The sequence below is a fragment of the Acomys russatus genome, chromosome 1 (genome assembly GCF_903995435.1).
Source record: "Acomys russatus chromosome 1, mAcoRus1.1, whole genome shotgun sequence".
Classification (NCBI taxonomy): Eukaryota; Metazoa; Chordata; class Mammalia; order Rodentia; family Muridae; genus Acomys; species Acomys russatus.
The window spans coordinates 117,580,536-117,595,205 of record NC_067137.1 but is presented as its reverse complement, the minus strand read 5'-3'; the positions used below and the strand labels follow the sequence as shown (position 1 = coordinate 117,595,205).

Genomic DNA, 14,670 nt, shown 5'->3' with positions numbered 1-14,670 from the left:
AAGTAGATTTTTAAAGCCAAGGATGACTCAAATTCCAAGGCAGACCACCAGTTAGATTACCTTTGACTCCCAGTAATGTGATCAAAGTGACCTCAAATCACCACCTCGCACCACAGGTCCACATGGGACGGGCATATGCCTATGGCCTCCATCCACAGTTAGCTGGAAGGCGGGCATGGAGAATGACCTCAGACGTCTGGATACCTGGCATTCACGGATATCACTCAAACGCCACCAGATCTCATCATCGGTCGTGGATGGGGCCCCCTCTCTCCCTGTCCAGTTGCAAGGCTTCACTTCTTATGGGGTGCTGAGGGGAGGGCTCTGATCTGAACATACAAGACAGCTGTACTGAGACCCCTAAGGAGCTGTCATTAGGCCCACCTATGAATCATTACTACTTTATGCACTGATTACCCCTATGCACTAGTGCACTAATGCTTGAGCATGTCGTTGCCACTGCACTCATGCATGAACACCCACGTGACCATGCTCATACCTTAAGTGTGGTGGCCAAGGGAAGATGCAGGTGTTGCCTTCCAGCAGGGCTCTGGACTCTCAGAGTGAAGAAACCACGAGATGGGTTCTCGACCAGGCACAGGGGAACCATGCACGGGGACAGTCTTTCTGAAGGGTACAGAGTAGAGCAGGGAGAGACAACATTGAGATTCTGTAGACTAGCTTGCCATGCCCTGAGAATTTAGGGTACCTAAGCTGCACCTCTCTCCTTCTCCTCCCAGGCTAGACTAATTTCTTGCCATTGTGCTAGGAGAAAAGGCTGGACTTTGGCAAAGCTATGCTGTCCTTTATGGGGTCAAGAAGTCACCTCACCCATCTCTCAACATGCATCTCGAATGGTCCAGCCTGTGTCTTTGACCACCAAGAACAGCAGATAGTCCCACATGTTTAGACCAACTCTGCCTATGCACCCGCCATGTTTCCTCAGCTAACAGAAATTAGTGCAGTTCATCCAGGAGCCAAGGTCACAAGGTTGACCATGCTCTGCCCAGACTCAGTCTACAGAGGCTTGGCCCAACTGAGGTGGGTTCTGTGTCTGACCTCAGATTTCTGTTCTCATGGCTGTCATCAAGAGGCACTCAGATGCCACCAGATCTCATTGTTGGTTTCAGGTAGAGCCCCTTTCTCTGGAGCCATCGAGATGGGCTCCCTCATTGACCAGTGTGGCAGTCTCCAGAGACCACACTGTAGGAGACTACTACCCTGTGCTAGGGCATGGGGATGCCTGCTCTTCTGGCTTACACTAAGCTAATTCTCTTCAGTTCTGTGCTTTATCACCAGCACTTTGAGGAGAAAGTCCTTACCTATGAACAGGTGTCCACAGGACGATCAACGTTGGAGCCCTCTGGCCACCACGGGCTCTGGACAGTGGCCATGGCATCCCAGTAGCTCTCCACCACAGCAAACCTGTCCCATCACTTGGGTCACCCTAGAGAGCAGAAGGAATAGAAGGGAATAGAAACATTGAGACTTGTTCTCAAGGTTGGACCAGGATTCCTACATTTCAGGGGCGGTGTGTGTGCTGTCACAGGCTTTCTCTTTAAGGGAGTGTGTGTGTGGCCTTCCCTCATATTCAAGTAGATAGTTGAAGCCAAGGATGACTCAAATTCCAAGGCTGACCACCAGGTAGGCTAACTTTGACTCTCGATAATATGATCAAAGAGCCCTCAAGCCTTTGCCTTGCACCACAGGTCCACAAGGGACGGGCATATGCCTATGGCCTCCATCCACAGTTTAGCTGTAAGACGGGCATGGAGAATGACCTCAGATCTCTGGATACTTGGCGTTCACGGATATCACTCAAACGCCACCAGATCTCATCATCGGTCGTGGATGGGTGCCCCCTCTCTCCCTGTCTAGCTGCAAGGCTTAATTTCTTATGCGGTGCAAGGAGAGACCTCTGACCTCAGCATACTAGACTCTGCATTACTGAGACCCCTAAGGAACTGCCATTAGAACCACCCGTCAATAACCACGAACTATTGCACCAATCGCACCAGTGCCGTACTGCATCAGCAGGTTCATGCCGCTGCACTCATGCATGAACACTCTTGCCACTGCACCTACCATTCATCTGGTGGCCAAAAAAGATCAACATGTTGCTTCTCAGTCCACAGGGCTCTGTGATGTCACAGTGATGGGTCCACGGAATGGATTTCTTTCAGGCACATGGGAACCATCTGTTGAGACAGCCTCTCTGAAAGGTACAGAGCAGAGAAGGAGGACACAATGTTAGGACTCTGTAGGCAAACAAAGCATAGCCTCGCTTTTAGGGAACCTAGGCTTATTGGCTTCACCTAGGACACACCTGTTTCTTCCTTCCCCTCTCAGGCAAGACTAATTCCTTGTCATTTGCCATGAAAAATGGCTGACCATTGGTTACACTACAGTGTCATATATGGTGGGGCAGCATCTTAGCTCTCCCACCTTTCCACACACCCCTCTGAGTGTCCAAAGTATGGCACTGCCCACTCAGGCACAGGTGATGGTCCTACCAGCTGTAAACCTATGTGCCAGCCATGGTTCCTCAACTCTTGGTAATTTGTCATATTTAGTCAGGAGCAAAGGTTACAACAGAGACTCTGCTGGGGCCCAATTCAGTCGATATATGCTCACATCTCTAAGTGACCCTACTAAGTAGGTTCTAAGTCTGACCTCAGATTTCAGTTCTCATGGCTGTCATTGAGAAACACTCAGATGCCACCAGATCTTATCATCGGTCCCTGGTTGAGACTCTGTCTCCGGAGCAATGGGGATGGGCTCGCTCAGTGGCCAGTGTGGGCACTTGGGGACCACACTGTAGGAGACTACTACTCCGTGCTGGAATACATGGATACAGACTCTTTCCACGAGTCCTAAGTTAACTCTCTTCAGTGCTCCGCTTAACCTCCAGCACATTGAGGAGAAACTCCTTACCTGTTAGAAGGTGCCCACAGAAGGATCAACACTGGAGTCCTCTAGCCACCATGGGCTCTGGACTGTGGCTTTGACATCCCAGATGCTCTCTATCACAGCAAACCTCCATCGTCTCTTGGGTCACCTCCCTAGAGGGCAGGAGACAAAGGAAGGAATAGGAACACTGAGACTTACATTGAAGGTTGACCGGTGTTCCGACTTTTCAGGGTGGTGCATGTGCTGTTACAGACTTTCTCTCTAGGAAGTGGGTGTGGCTTTTCCTCATATTCAAGTAAATTCTTAAAGCCAAGAATGACTCAAATTTCAAGGCAGACCACCAGTTACATTACATTTGACTCTCAGTAATGTGATCAAAGAGCCCTCAAATCACCACCTCGCACCACAGGTCCACATGGGACGGGCATATGCCTATGGCCTCCATCCACAGTTAGCTGGAAGGCGGGAATGGAGAATGACCTCAGATGTCTGGATACCTGGCATTCACGGATATCACTCAAACGCCACCAGATCTCATCATCGGTCGTGGATGGGGCCCCTCTCTCCCTGTCCAGCTGCAAGGCTTCACTTCTTATGGGGTGCTGAGGGGAGGGCTCTGATCTGAACATACAAGACAGCTGTACTGAGACCCCTAAGGAGCTGCCATTAAACCACCTATGAATCATTACTAATTTATGCACTGATTACACCTATGCACTAGTGCACTAATGCTTGAGCATGTTGTTGCCACTGCACTCATGCATGAACACTCACGTGAGCACGCTCATACCTTAAGTGTGGTGGCCAAGGGAAGATGCAGGTGTTGCCTTCCAGCAGGGCTCTGGACTCTCAGAGTGAAGAAACCACGAGATGGGTTCTCGACCAGGCACAGGGGAACCATGCATGGGGACAGCCTTTCTGAAGGGTACAGAGCAGAGCAGGGAGAGACAACATTGAGATTCTGTAGACTAGCTTGCCATGCCCTGAGAATTTGGGGTACCTAAGCTGCACCTCTCTCCTTCTCCTCCCAGGCTAGACTAATTTCTTGCCATTTGCCAGGAGAAAAGGCTGGACTTTGGCAAAGCTATGCTGTCCTTTATGGGGTCAGGAAGTCACCTCACCCATCTCTCAACATGCATCTCGAATGGTCCAGCCTGTGACTTTGACCACCAAGAACAGCAGATAGTCCCACATGTTTAGACCAACTCTGCCTATGCACCCGCCATGTTTCCTCAGCTAATGGAAATTAGTGCAGTTCATCCAGGAGCCAAGGTCACAAGGTTGACCATGCTCTGCCCAGACTCAGTCTACAGAGGCTTGGCCCAACTGAGGTGAGCTCTGTGTCTGACCTCAGATTTCTGTTCTCATGGCTGTCATCAAGAGGCACTCAGACACCACTGGATCTCATTATTGGTTTCGGGTAGAGCCCCTTTCTCTGGAGCCATCGAGATGGGCTCCCTCATTGACCAGTGTGGCCGACTCGGGAGACCACACTGTAGGAGACTACTACCCTGTGCTAGGGCATGGGGATGCCTGCTCTTCTGGCTTGCACTAAGCTAATTCTCTTCAGTTCTGTGCTTTATCACCAGCACTTTGAGGAGAAAGTCCTTACCTACGAGCAAGTGTCCAGAGGATGATCAACGCTGGAGCCCTCTGGCCACCATGGGCTCTGGACAGTGGCCATGGCATCCCAGGAGCTTTCCACCACAGCAAACCTGTGCCATCACTTGGGTCACCCTAGAGAGCAGAAGGAATAGAAGGGAATAGAAACATTGAGACTTGTTCTCAAGGTTGGACCAGGATTCCTACATTTCAGGGGCGGTGCGTGTCCTGTCACAGGCTTTCTCTTTAAGGGAGTGTGTGTGGCCTTCCCTCATATTCAAGTAGATAGTTGAAGCCAAGGATGACTCAAATTCCAAGGCTGACCACCAGGTAGGCTAACTTTGACTCTCAATAATATGATCAAAGAGCCCTCAAGCCTTTGCCTCACACCACAGGTCCACAAGGGACGGGCATATGCCTATGGCCTCCATCCACAGATTAGCTGGAACGCGGGCATGGAGAATGACCTCAGATCTCTGGATACCTGGCGTTCACGGATATCACTCAAACGCCACCAGATCTCATCATCGGTCGTGGATGGGGGCCCCCTCTCTCCCTGTCCAGCTGCAAGGCTTCACTTCTTATGGGGTGCTGAGGGGAGGGCTCTGATCTGAACATACTAGACAGCTGTACTGAGATCCCTAAGGAGCTGCCATTAAACCACCTATGAACCATTACTAATTTATGCACAGATTACACCTATGCACTCGTGCACTAATGCTTGAGCATGCTGTTGCCACTGCGCTCATGCATGAACACTCACGTGAGCACGCTCATACCTTAAGTCTGGTGGCCAAGGGAAGATGCAGGTGTTGCCTTCCAGCAGGGCTCTGGACTCTCAGAGTGCAGAAACCACAGGATGGGTTCTCGACCAGGCACAGGGGAACCATGCATGGGGACAGCCTTTCTGAAGGGTACAGAGCAGAGCAGGGAGAGACAACATTGTGATTCTACAGACCAGCAAACCATGTCCTCCATATTTAGGGTACCTAAGCTGCACCTCCCAGGCTAAACTAATTTCTTGCCATTTGCCAGGAGAAAAGGCTGGTTTTTGGCAAAGCTACGCTGTCCTTTATGGGGTCGGGATGTCACCTCACCTATCTCTCAACATGCATCTCGAATGGTCCAGCCTGTGACTTTGACCACCAAGAACAGCAGATAGTCCCACATGCTTAAACCAACTCTACCTATGCACCCGCCATGTTTCCTCAGCTAACAGAAATTGGTGCAGTTCATCCAGGAGCCAAGGTCACAAGGTTGACCATGCTCTTCTCAGACTCAGTCTACAGAGGCTTGGCCCAACTCAGGTGGGTTCTGTGTCTGACCTCTGATTTCTGTTCTCATGGCTGTCATTGAGAGGCACTCAGATGCCACCAGATCTCATTATCAGTCTCGGGTAGAGTCCCTTTCTCTGGAGCCATCGAGATGGGCTCCCTCATTGACCAGTGTGGCAGACTCGGGAGACCACACTGTAGGAGACTACTACCCTATGCTAGGGCATGGGGATGCCTGCTCTTCTGGCTTACACTAAGCTAATTCTCTTCAGTTCTCTGCTTTACCACCAGCACTTTAAGGAGAAAGTTCTTACCTATGAGCAGGTGTCCACAGGACCATCAACGCTGGAGCCATCTGACCACCAATGGCTCTGCACAGTGGCCATGGCATCCCAGGAGCTCTCCATCACTGCAAACCTGTGCCATCACTTGGGTCACTTCCCTAGAAGCCAGAAGGAAAAGAAGAAATGGAAACATTGAGACTTGCTCTCAAGGTTGGACCAGGATTCCTACATATCAGGGGCGGTGCGTGTGCTGTCACAGGCTTTCTCTTTAAAGAAGTGTGTGAGGGCTTCCCTCATATTCAAGTAGATTTCTGTAGCCACAGTTGAAATTAACAAGGCAGACCACTGGCTGCACTCCCTTGACTCTCAGTAATATGATCAAAGAGCCCTCAAGCCTTTGTCTCGCACCACAGGTCCACAAGGGACGGGGATATGCCTATGGCCTCCATCCACAGTTTAGCTGGAACGCGGGCATGGAGAATGACCTCAGATCTCTGGATACCTGGCGTTCACGGAGTATCACTCAAACGCCACCAGATCTCATCATCGGTCGTGGATGGGGGCCCCCTCTCTCCCTGTCTGGCTGCAGGGCTTTACTTCTTATTGGGTGCTGAGGGGAGGGCTCTGATGTGAACATACTAGACAGCTGTACTGAGCCCCCTAAGGAGCTGCCGTTAGAATCACCTTCTAATAATCACGAACTATTGCACCAATCGCACCAGTGCCCTACTGCATCAGCAGGTTCATGGCACTACACTCATGCATGAACACTCTTGCCACTGCACCTACCATTCATCTGGTGGCCAAGAAAGATTAACATGCTGCTTCTCAGTCCACAGGGCTCTGGGATGTCACAGTGATGGATTCATGGAGTGGGGTTTTTTTTTTTTTTTTTTTTGAGGCACGTGGGTACCATCTGTTCAGACAGCCTTTCTGAAAGGTACAGAGCAGAGAAGAGAGAAAAGATGTTAAGAAACTGCAGTCCACTGCTCCTTCCGTGACCTATGCATTTACAGAGACTAGGACGGTGGATTGACCAAGGCCCCACCTGTTTCTTTATTCTCCACCCAGTGCATACTCATTTCTTTTCATATGCCATGAAAAATGACTGGACCTTGGCTATGCTATAGTGTGCTGCCCAGGGTTAACTTCTCAGTTCTCACGTCTGTCAACACAACCCTTGGAGTTTTCTGACTGTGGCATTGCCAACCCAAGCACAGCTGATGGTTCCACCCATTTTACCCAGACTCTGCTTATCTGCCCGCCATGTTTCTTCCAATAATGAAAAGTGGTTGGATTCAGGCAGGAGAAGAGGTCTCTAGAGTGACCCTCATTGCCTGACTCAGTCTAAATAGACTTGCACCTCAAAGTGGCCGGACTGCGGTGGTTCTGTGTCTGACCTCAGATTTCTGTTCTCATGGCTGTCATCGAGAGACACTCAGATGCCACCAGATCTCATCATCGGTCCTGGGTTGGGCCCCTCTCTCTCTCTCTCTGGAGACATTGGGATGGCCTCATTCAGTGGCCAGTGTGGCAGACTTGGCAGACCACACTGTAGGAGACTATTACCTGTGCTGGGGCATCTGGACGCCTGTTCTTCCTCCTTGCACTAACTTAACTCTCTTTAGTGCTCTGCTTAACCCCTAGCACTTTGAGGAGAACCTACTTACCTATGAGCAGGGGCCCACAGGAGGATCAATGCTGGAGCCCTCTGGCATCCATGGGCTCTGGACTGTGGCCATGGCATCCCAGGAATTCTCCATCACAGCAAACTTCCTCCATCACTTGGGTCACCTCCCTAGAGAGCAGAAGGCAGAGAAGGCAATAGAAATATTGAGACTTGCTAACAAGGTTGGCGCAGGATTCCTATTTGTGGTGGTGCACGGGCTGTTACAAACTTTCTCTCTCAAAGAGTGCATGTGGGCTTCCCGCATATTCAAATAGATTTTTCAAGCTGAGGCTAACTTAAATTCCAAGGTAGACTACTGGATGATCTACCCTTGATTCTCAGTCATATAGTCAAAGAGCCCTCAAGCCTTTGCCTCGCACCAGGTCCACAAGGGACAGGCATATGCCTATGGCCTCCATCCCCAGGTTAGCTGGAAGGCAGGCATGGAGAATGACCTCAGATTTCTGGATACCTGGCGTTCACGGATATCACTCAAACGCCACCAGATCTCATCATCGGTCATGGATGGGGCCTCTTTCTCCTTGGACAACTACAAGGCCTCATAGCTTATGGAGTGCTTTGGCAGGGAGGGGAGGGCTCTGATCCCAGGATAGTAGACTCTGCTGTACTGTAACCCCCAAGGAGCTGCTCATACCTTAAGTCTGGTGACCAAGGGAGATGTTGTCTCTCAGTTAGCAGGACTCTGGGCTCTCAGAGTGAAGCAACCGCGGGATGGGGTCTCGACCAGCCACAGGAGAACCATCCTTTGTGACAGCCTTTCTGAAGGGTACAGAGCAGAGCAGGGAGAGACAATGTTGAGACCCTGTAGACCAGCAAGCCGTGCCCTCTGCATTTAGGAACCTAGGCTCATAGGCTTCACCTAGGCTGCACCTGTCTCTTCCTTTTCCTCCCCAGAAAAAAATGGTTGGTGCTTGGCTATGCTATGATATCTTCCATCAGTCAGCATCTCTGCTCCCCAATCTCTTGACACGCCCGTCAGAATGTCCACGCTGTGGCAATCCCCACCTAAGCACAGCTGATGGTCACACATGTTTTACTCAGACTCTCCCTATGTGTCAGCCATGTGTTCTTAGCTAATGGAAATTGGTCGGGGTTCAGCCAGGAGCAGAGAGGTGACAAGAGTGACCCTGTTCTGCCTGGACTCAGTCTATAGAGGCTTGCATCTCAAGTCGGCCTGACTGCGGTGGTTCTGTGTCTGACCTCAGATTTCTGTTCTCATGGCTGTCATCGAGAGACACTCAGATGCCACCAGATCTCATCATCGGTCCTGGGTTGGGCCCCTCTCTCTCTCTCTCTGGAGACATTGGGATGGCCTCATTCAGTGGCCAGTGTGGCAGACTTGGCAGACCACACTGTAGGAGACTATTACCCTGTGCTGGGGCATCTGGACGCCTGTTCTTCCTCCTTGCACTAACTTAACTCTCTTTAGTGCTCTGCTTAACCCCTAGCACTTTGAGGAGAACCTACTTACCTATGAGCAGGGGCCCACAGGAGGATCAATGCTGGAGCCCTCTGGCATCCATGGGCTCTGGACTGTGGCCATGGCATCCCAAGGGGGCTCTTCATCAAAGCAAGCAGCTGACCTCACTTGGGTCACCTCCCTAGAGAGCAGAAGGCAGAGAAGACAATAGCAACATTGAGACTTGCTGTAAAGGTTGTGCCAGGATTCCTACTTGTCAGGGGTGGTTGGTTTACAGTTTCAGGCTTTTTCTCTAAGGGGGTGAGTCATGTGTGGGCTTCCCTCATATTCAAGTAGATTTTTTTTAAGCTGAGACTAACTCAAATTCTAAGGCAGAGGACTGTCTGTGCTACCCTTGCTTCAGGGTCACATGATCAAATTGCTTCTCTATCTTACAGTTCCATTCTTACCTTTTATAAAATCATTTTTGCTACTGTTATCTCAGTTTTGTCAATTCAAATCTTTCCACCTTCCTTAAGGACTTAAGGTAATATCAATCCATGGGCCAAACATCTACACGATAAGGCATATATCTATATTCCTATGTTATAATTTGGCACTATAGGCTTCATTTTCCTTGTCCTCCATTTTTATCCCCAGTACTTATCAGTTGTCACTCCAATAATATCAAAGTCTATCATTACTTTTGTGGTAGTCCCTTTTCTCTCTCATCTACCCCCAACCATTGATTATTTATATGGTGAATCATAGATCACCATTGCATTCAAATGTATGTTAATTATACTCCAATCTCTACACAGATTTAAATAATCAGAGATTCACTCTCCTCAATATTGTATTCATTCTATATTTTAGTTACCACACATCTTTCAACCAGTACCATGTTGATAGTAAAATGCTTTGAAATCTGTCATTTTGTGACACTTGCATTCATAGCAGCTTAATGTATTTCCTTAGCCCACCTAGCACTGACCACCCAAACTGCTGTGCATGGACAATCTTTCCAGGCCCTTTGTAAGCATTTTTAAGAAATATGGACCATATTTATACCCTCCGCCAATTTCCTTTGATTTTCTTCTTACGTCGACCCCTTTAGGTGTTATATCATACTTTAAAAACTATTTATCTCACGTTTTACAAAATGAAGTACTCCAAACTAACCAGGAAAAGGCATTATCTGTAACTTATATTATCCTAACTTCACACAAAATTATTCAACTCGCGTGGCCCTTGCTTCCCTCAGAGGCACCCTCCTTCCTTCATATTTGCCTTTATTATTTGACTGACATTCTAGGAATCAAATTAAAGCATAAAATAGGTGAGCTTGTCATGTAGATCTGCTGCCGGATAGACCTCTGAGACAGGCACATGTGTCCCATCCATCCCGACTTCTAGTAACCACTCCCTCCATGGACTTTCTTGTTGGCTGTTCATGGAGTCATTCAATCATAAATAACAATGGAAAGCTCTATTATCCTTCCCAAACACAGAAACTAGCTGGAAGCTCATCTTGTAGAAACGCAAAGCTCGGTGATGAGCCTTTGTTTTACAGACTTACCCAATCTACTGTTCTAAGTCACAATAACTTAATTAGTTTCACTGGTTGCATTTAGCCTAATCCAATCATATTTCACACTAATTTTTATGACAGTTATTCATAACTGTGGTGAGGAAGAGGGCCATGGAAGTAATAGGAGAACTCTAGGAAAACCTGTTCTTCCATCACTTTGTGGTGCGTCATCGGGCTTTATCTGCTGAGCACCTTAAGGCCCCACAGGTCTCCCTGTTAAATCGTGCAGTGACTAACTTTCGACAGACCACCTGTCACCTAGTACCCACACTGGCTCCAGGCTCTAACACATTTAGTCAATTTGTAAGCTGGTGTCTATGTAAGATGGCCCAATCCTCTTAGGAATGCTCATTCTAGAGAGTCCAAGAGAGGAACATGACTGAAATGTGAAACATCCTTTTGTAACTGTGATTATCCCGTTATCTTTGGGGTTGCACCTCCACATTTCAGACACCCGGTTCTGTCATCTGACAGTCACATGACAACAGTTGTCATCAACCATCCTACATAGATTCCACTTTACCTATACCTAAGTATTGGATTGTTTTACACTAGAGGAATATACAGGTTTTCGAGTTCTGTAATAATTACTATCTAACTGTGAATTTATAAATTGTAGAATGCAAATTCAGCACATGCATATGAGGCATAATAAGATCATCACTTTAGCTAGCCATTTTGCTTTGCCCAAAGCTTTTCTTTAAAGCTGTAAGCACCATGTAAGAAGCACATGTATTGCTATAGATTAGTTTTTTTTATTTGTCACATACATCTGATCAAATCAGTATTATTGATTTCATACTATTTAGTCATGCAAAGAATAGCCTTCAATGCCACCAAAACCATACAAAATATAACTACTGCTCATGCTTGTGCAAAGATCAAGAGATACAAAATTCAGAGGTATGACCAATAAACCAGTAACTGTGGAATATGTAAAAATCCCCGCCTCCAGGAGTGGCAATTCTAGGGAGTAGAAAACAGAGTAGGGTATAATAAATGACCTTCCCTTCCACAGGTCCCTGCTTATGCATTTGTCTTTCGTGTTGGACCCCCGAGTTTCAGACACATGTTATTTATTCTCTGAGACTCATTCACTGGCAGTTATGATGACTGATCTCTCTTTTATTCTTATCTACAGTGTTTGGTTCCCAATCCATTAATCCACTAGCGATGAGTCTTGAAGCCATTGGCGTATATGAGCACAACAAGACCATGCTATTTGGGACATAAAACCTACAACCTTTCACTATATCAGTTACTCAGGTAAAACACCCCTCATGGTCCACAGAGGACTGCACTAGATCATCGATCACTGCCTAGTTTGAAAACAGAGAGTAAATCATCCATGAAAACCAAAACAAGGTCTCTGCCTATTACTCACACCGATTTCCAGATCCCAGTGAGAGATGCAGCACTAAGCACCAACCTTGGAGAATTCTAGCTCCGGCTCTCACGAGACCACTAGGAAGAGCACAGAACAGAGCAAATAAACATGAAGAAGATGAAAAGCTGGGACATTCTTTCTACAGATCTTTGGTTTCTAGCTTTTTGCTTTCTGAATTGACTTATTCTCTCATTAATTTAATGGTGCATAGTTTTGCCTAAATAAAAGATATGGAAACACTTTAAATTAGAAGCCAATTTAAGATAACCCCACAGCCAGATGATGAATAAGGCTCCAACATCTGCTGTCTATAGTAGCTGTGGATGAGAGGATAGGAGTTAGTCATTGCCCACTCTGCTTCACTGTTTTCCTAACATAGCAAGTACTCCCGGTGGGCTCCTGACACGCTGCACATGTTTGTATCAGTTATTAGCTAGATTATAGCTCCACTGCTTAATTCTAATGACAGAATCAACACATATATCAAGGCCCTTGTATATTCCTAAATATGTCTAGAGCAGTGCTTCTCTACTTCCCTAATGCCATGGCCCTTTAATACAGCGCCTCACATTGTGGTGACCCATAGCCATAAAATTATTTTTGTTATACCTTCAGAACTATACTTTTTCTACTGTTATGAATCATAATTTAAACAGGATATGCAGGATATATGGTAAGTGACCCCACCCCCTGGGAAAGGGTCATTTGATCCCTAAAGGGTGAGAGATTCACAGGTTGAGAGCCACTGGGCTAGAGTGTCCTCCACCAAGAAAATGGGCCACCCTACATTTTGTTATTAGAGTTCAAATAGGTTTCCTGCACTGTGTAAGGCTCATTCTCAATGCCTGCTATCATCATTGGGTCATAGTTTAACCTCTTACCTTATTTGAATTTACTTTATTCTAAGCTATTAAGTAAATAAAATAGCCCAATTCATAAAAATCTAAGAACATGATGCTTGAGAGGTTAACATCTGTCTGTAGAATCCTATTCCACTTGAGACTTTAACTTTTGTTAATTGGCCTCAGCGTGGCAGTGATCAATCAGAAAATACAGCTGACATCAATCTCTCATTAGGCTGCAGTTATCCGTTATTTGGGTGAGCACTGTTCCATGCATGTAGGTACCACATTTCCTGAACCTGCTCATCAGCTGATGGCTATGCAAGTCTGTCCCATTTTAGCACTTGTAGACAGCAGTGAACATGGGAATGCAAATATCTCTTTGATACAAAGGCACCATTTTCTTTCCATGCAGACCCACTAAAGGGTTGGCTGGATTATCAGACAATTGTGTTTGTTTAGGGTTTTTTTTTTTTTTGAGGAACCTCCATGCTGTTTTCTATAATGTTCTATTAATTGGTATTCCCATCAACAATGTAGAAAGAAAACTATCTACCTCTTTGCTAGTCATTGCTACCATTAGATTTTCTTGATGAGAGCCTTTCTTACTGGAGGGAGGGGTTATCTTGCTGTTATTTTGATTTGCATCCTCCTGGTGATTGATCACCCTGGGCACTCTTTCTTTCATGGATTTCCTGGCTATTTGTACACCTTCACAGGGGTCACCTAACCCATGAGAAAACACAGACATTAACATCACAATTCATAATGGAAGAAACATTACAGTTGTGCAGTAGCAACGGAAATAATTTTATCTTGGGGGTTACAATAACACAAGAAACTGAAGGGTGGCAGCATTAGGAAGGCTGGGAGCCACCGCTCTAGATATAAGCAGCACGTTAGGTGCCGTCAGCCATAAAGGTGGTTGACATGCTGTATGTTAGTTACAGCATGGAGATGATCATATCGAAGGAAATACAAACACAACACGGACTCACTCATGTGGGCCACCGAAGAGTTCATATACTGGGAGTTGAGTGTGGAGTGATAGTCATCAGATGGTTTAGATGGGAGGAGAGAAATGAGGAAAAGCTGCTAAGTTTACAGTTTAATGGCCCTCAGAAGCCTTAGGGTGTGCTGGAGCAACTCTAAATGATAGCTTCTTAATATCTTAAAAAGGTAGAAAAGAGAATAACGAATTTTCAGGACAATGAGAAAATTATTATGAGAGAATGGATATGCTTGGCCTGACGGGAAAATTATACAAAGTAAGCATCTAGCAAGACACCTCAAGGCATCACTTTGTCCGAAATCATTTCTGTTTGGCATCAGGCAAAATGAGGAGGAAAAAGACAGCACTTTCAAGTGACATCACTTTTCTTCTGCTCCCTGCCACAAACCTACTAATAAAACCATCCATACATGAGTGTCTCATTGTCTGCTTCTCAAGGAAAATAAGAGTGTTGGCTGTTACACACAGTGCAAACACACAGCATGTCAGGAAGCATCTGTCCAGAGATTCTGTCCCAACCCAGTGCCTCCATTTGAGGGGTACAAGGCAGAGATAAATGGGAGGCCAGACACAGTCTCTCCATTGACTCATTTTCTACGATGCTTGAACATGACCTTCCATATGTTTACAGCAGATATATGTATTCCTTTTCTTCTTTGTTAACTTCAAATTTATAATT

General features: G+C 46.8%; 1 long non-coding RNA gene and 11 other non-coding genes across 12 annotated transcripts; all 12 read right to left on the bottom strand.

Moving 5' to 3' along the window:
* Positions 1-181: 181 nt before the first annotated feature.
* On the bottom strand, positions 182-255 carry LOC127197195 (small nucleolar RNA SNORD113/SNORD114 family). The gene has a single exon (XR_007831619.1). It is a non-coding gene; the product is annotated as a small nucleolar RNA SNORD113/SNORD114 family (small nucleolar RNA).
* Positions 256-1,053: 798 nt separating this feature from the next.
* LOC127197265 (small nucleolar RNA SNORD113/SNORD114 family) lies at positions 1,054-1,128 on the bottom strand. Its single transcript, XR_007831636.1, has one exon. It is a non-coding gene; the product is annotated as a small nucleolar RNA SNORD113/SNORD114 family (small nucleolar RNA).
* A 647-nt stretch (positions 1,129-1,775) lies between these two features.
* Positions 1,776-1,849, bottom strand: LOC127197216 (small nucleolar RNA SNORD113/SNORD114 family). The gene has a single exon (XR_007831625.1). It is a non-coding gene; the product is annotated as a small nucleolar RNA SNORD113/SNORD114 family (small nucleolar RNA).
* An 818-nt stretch (positions 1,850-2,667) lies between these two features.
* On the bottom strand, positions 2,668-2,742 carry LOC127197173 (small nucleolar RNA SNORD113/SNORD114 family). The gene has a single exon (XR_007831613.1). It is a non-coding gene; the product is annotated as a small nucleolar RNA SNORD113/SNORD114 family (small nucleolar RNA).
* A 642-nt stretch (positions 2,743-3,384) lies between these two features.
* LOC127197199 (small nucleolar RNA SNORD113/SNORD114 family) lies at positions 3,385-3,458 on the bottom strand. The gene has a single exon (XR_007831620.1). It is a non-coding gene; the product is annotated as a small nucleolar RNA SNORD113/SNORD114 family (small nucleolar RNA).
* A 1,515-nt stretch (positions 3,459-4,973) lies between these two features.
* Positions 4,974-5,047, bottom strand: LOC127197219 (small nucleolar RNA SNORD113/SNORD114 family). Its single transcript, XR_007831627.1, has one exon. It is a non-coding gene; the product is annotated as a small nucleolar RNA SNORD113/SNORD114 family (small nucleolar RNA).
* Positions 5,048-5,831: 784 nt separating this feature from the next.
* On the bottom strand, positions 5,832-5,906 carry LOC127197271 (small nucleolar RNA SNORD113/SNORD114 family). Its single transcript, XR_007831638.1, has one exon. It is a non-coding gene; the product is annotated as a small nucleolar RNA SNORD113/SNORD114 family (small nucleolar RNA).
* A 643-nt stretch (positions 5,907-6,549) lies between these two features.
* On the bottom strand, positions 6,550-6,624 carry LOC127197149 (small nucleolar RNA SNORD113/SNORD114 family). The gene has a single exon (XR_007831607.1). It is a non-coding gene; the product is annotated as a small nucleolar RNA SNORD113/SNORD114 family (small nucleolar RNA).
* Positions 6,625-6,964: 340 nt separating this feature from the next.
* On the bottom strand, positions 6,965-8,726 carry LOC127194139 (uncharacterized). The gene is made up of 3 exons (XR_007831246.1): positions 8,395-8,726; positions 7,741-7,868; positions 6,965-7,003 (listed from the first exon to the last, which is right to left on the bottom strand). It is a non-coding gene; the product is annotated as an uncharacterized LOC127194139 (long non-coding RNA).
* On the bottom strand, positions 7,465-7,539 carry LOC127197126 (small nucleolar RNA SNORD113/SNORD114 family). The gene has a single exon (XR_007831603.1). It is a non-coding gene; the product is annotated as a small nucleolar RNA SNORD113/SNORD114 family (small nucleolar RNA).
* Positions 8,189-8,262, bottom strand: LOC127197131 (small nucleolar RNA SNORD113/SNORD114 family). The gene has a single exon (XR_007831604.1). It is a non-coding gene; the product is annotated as a small nucleolar RNA SNORD113/SNORD114 family (small nucleolar RNA).
* A 228-nt stretch (positions 8,727-8,954) lies between the features above and the next one.
* Positions 8,955-9,029, bottom strand: LOC127197119 (small nucleolar RNA SNORD113/SNORD114 family). Its single transcript, XR_007831598.1, has one exon. It is a non-coding gene; the product is annotated as a small nucleolar RNA SNORD113/SNORD114 family (small nucleolar RNA).
* Positions 9,030-14,670: the final 5,641 nt, after the last annotated feature.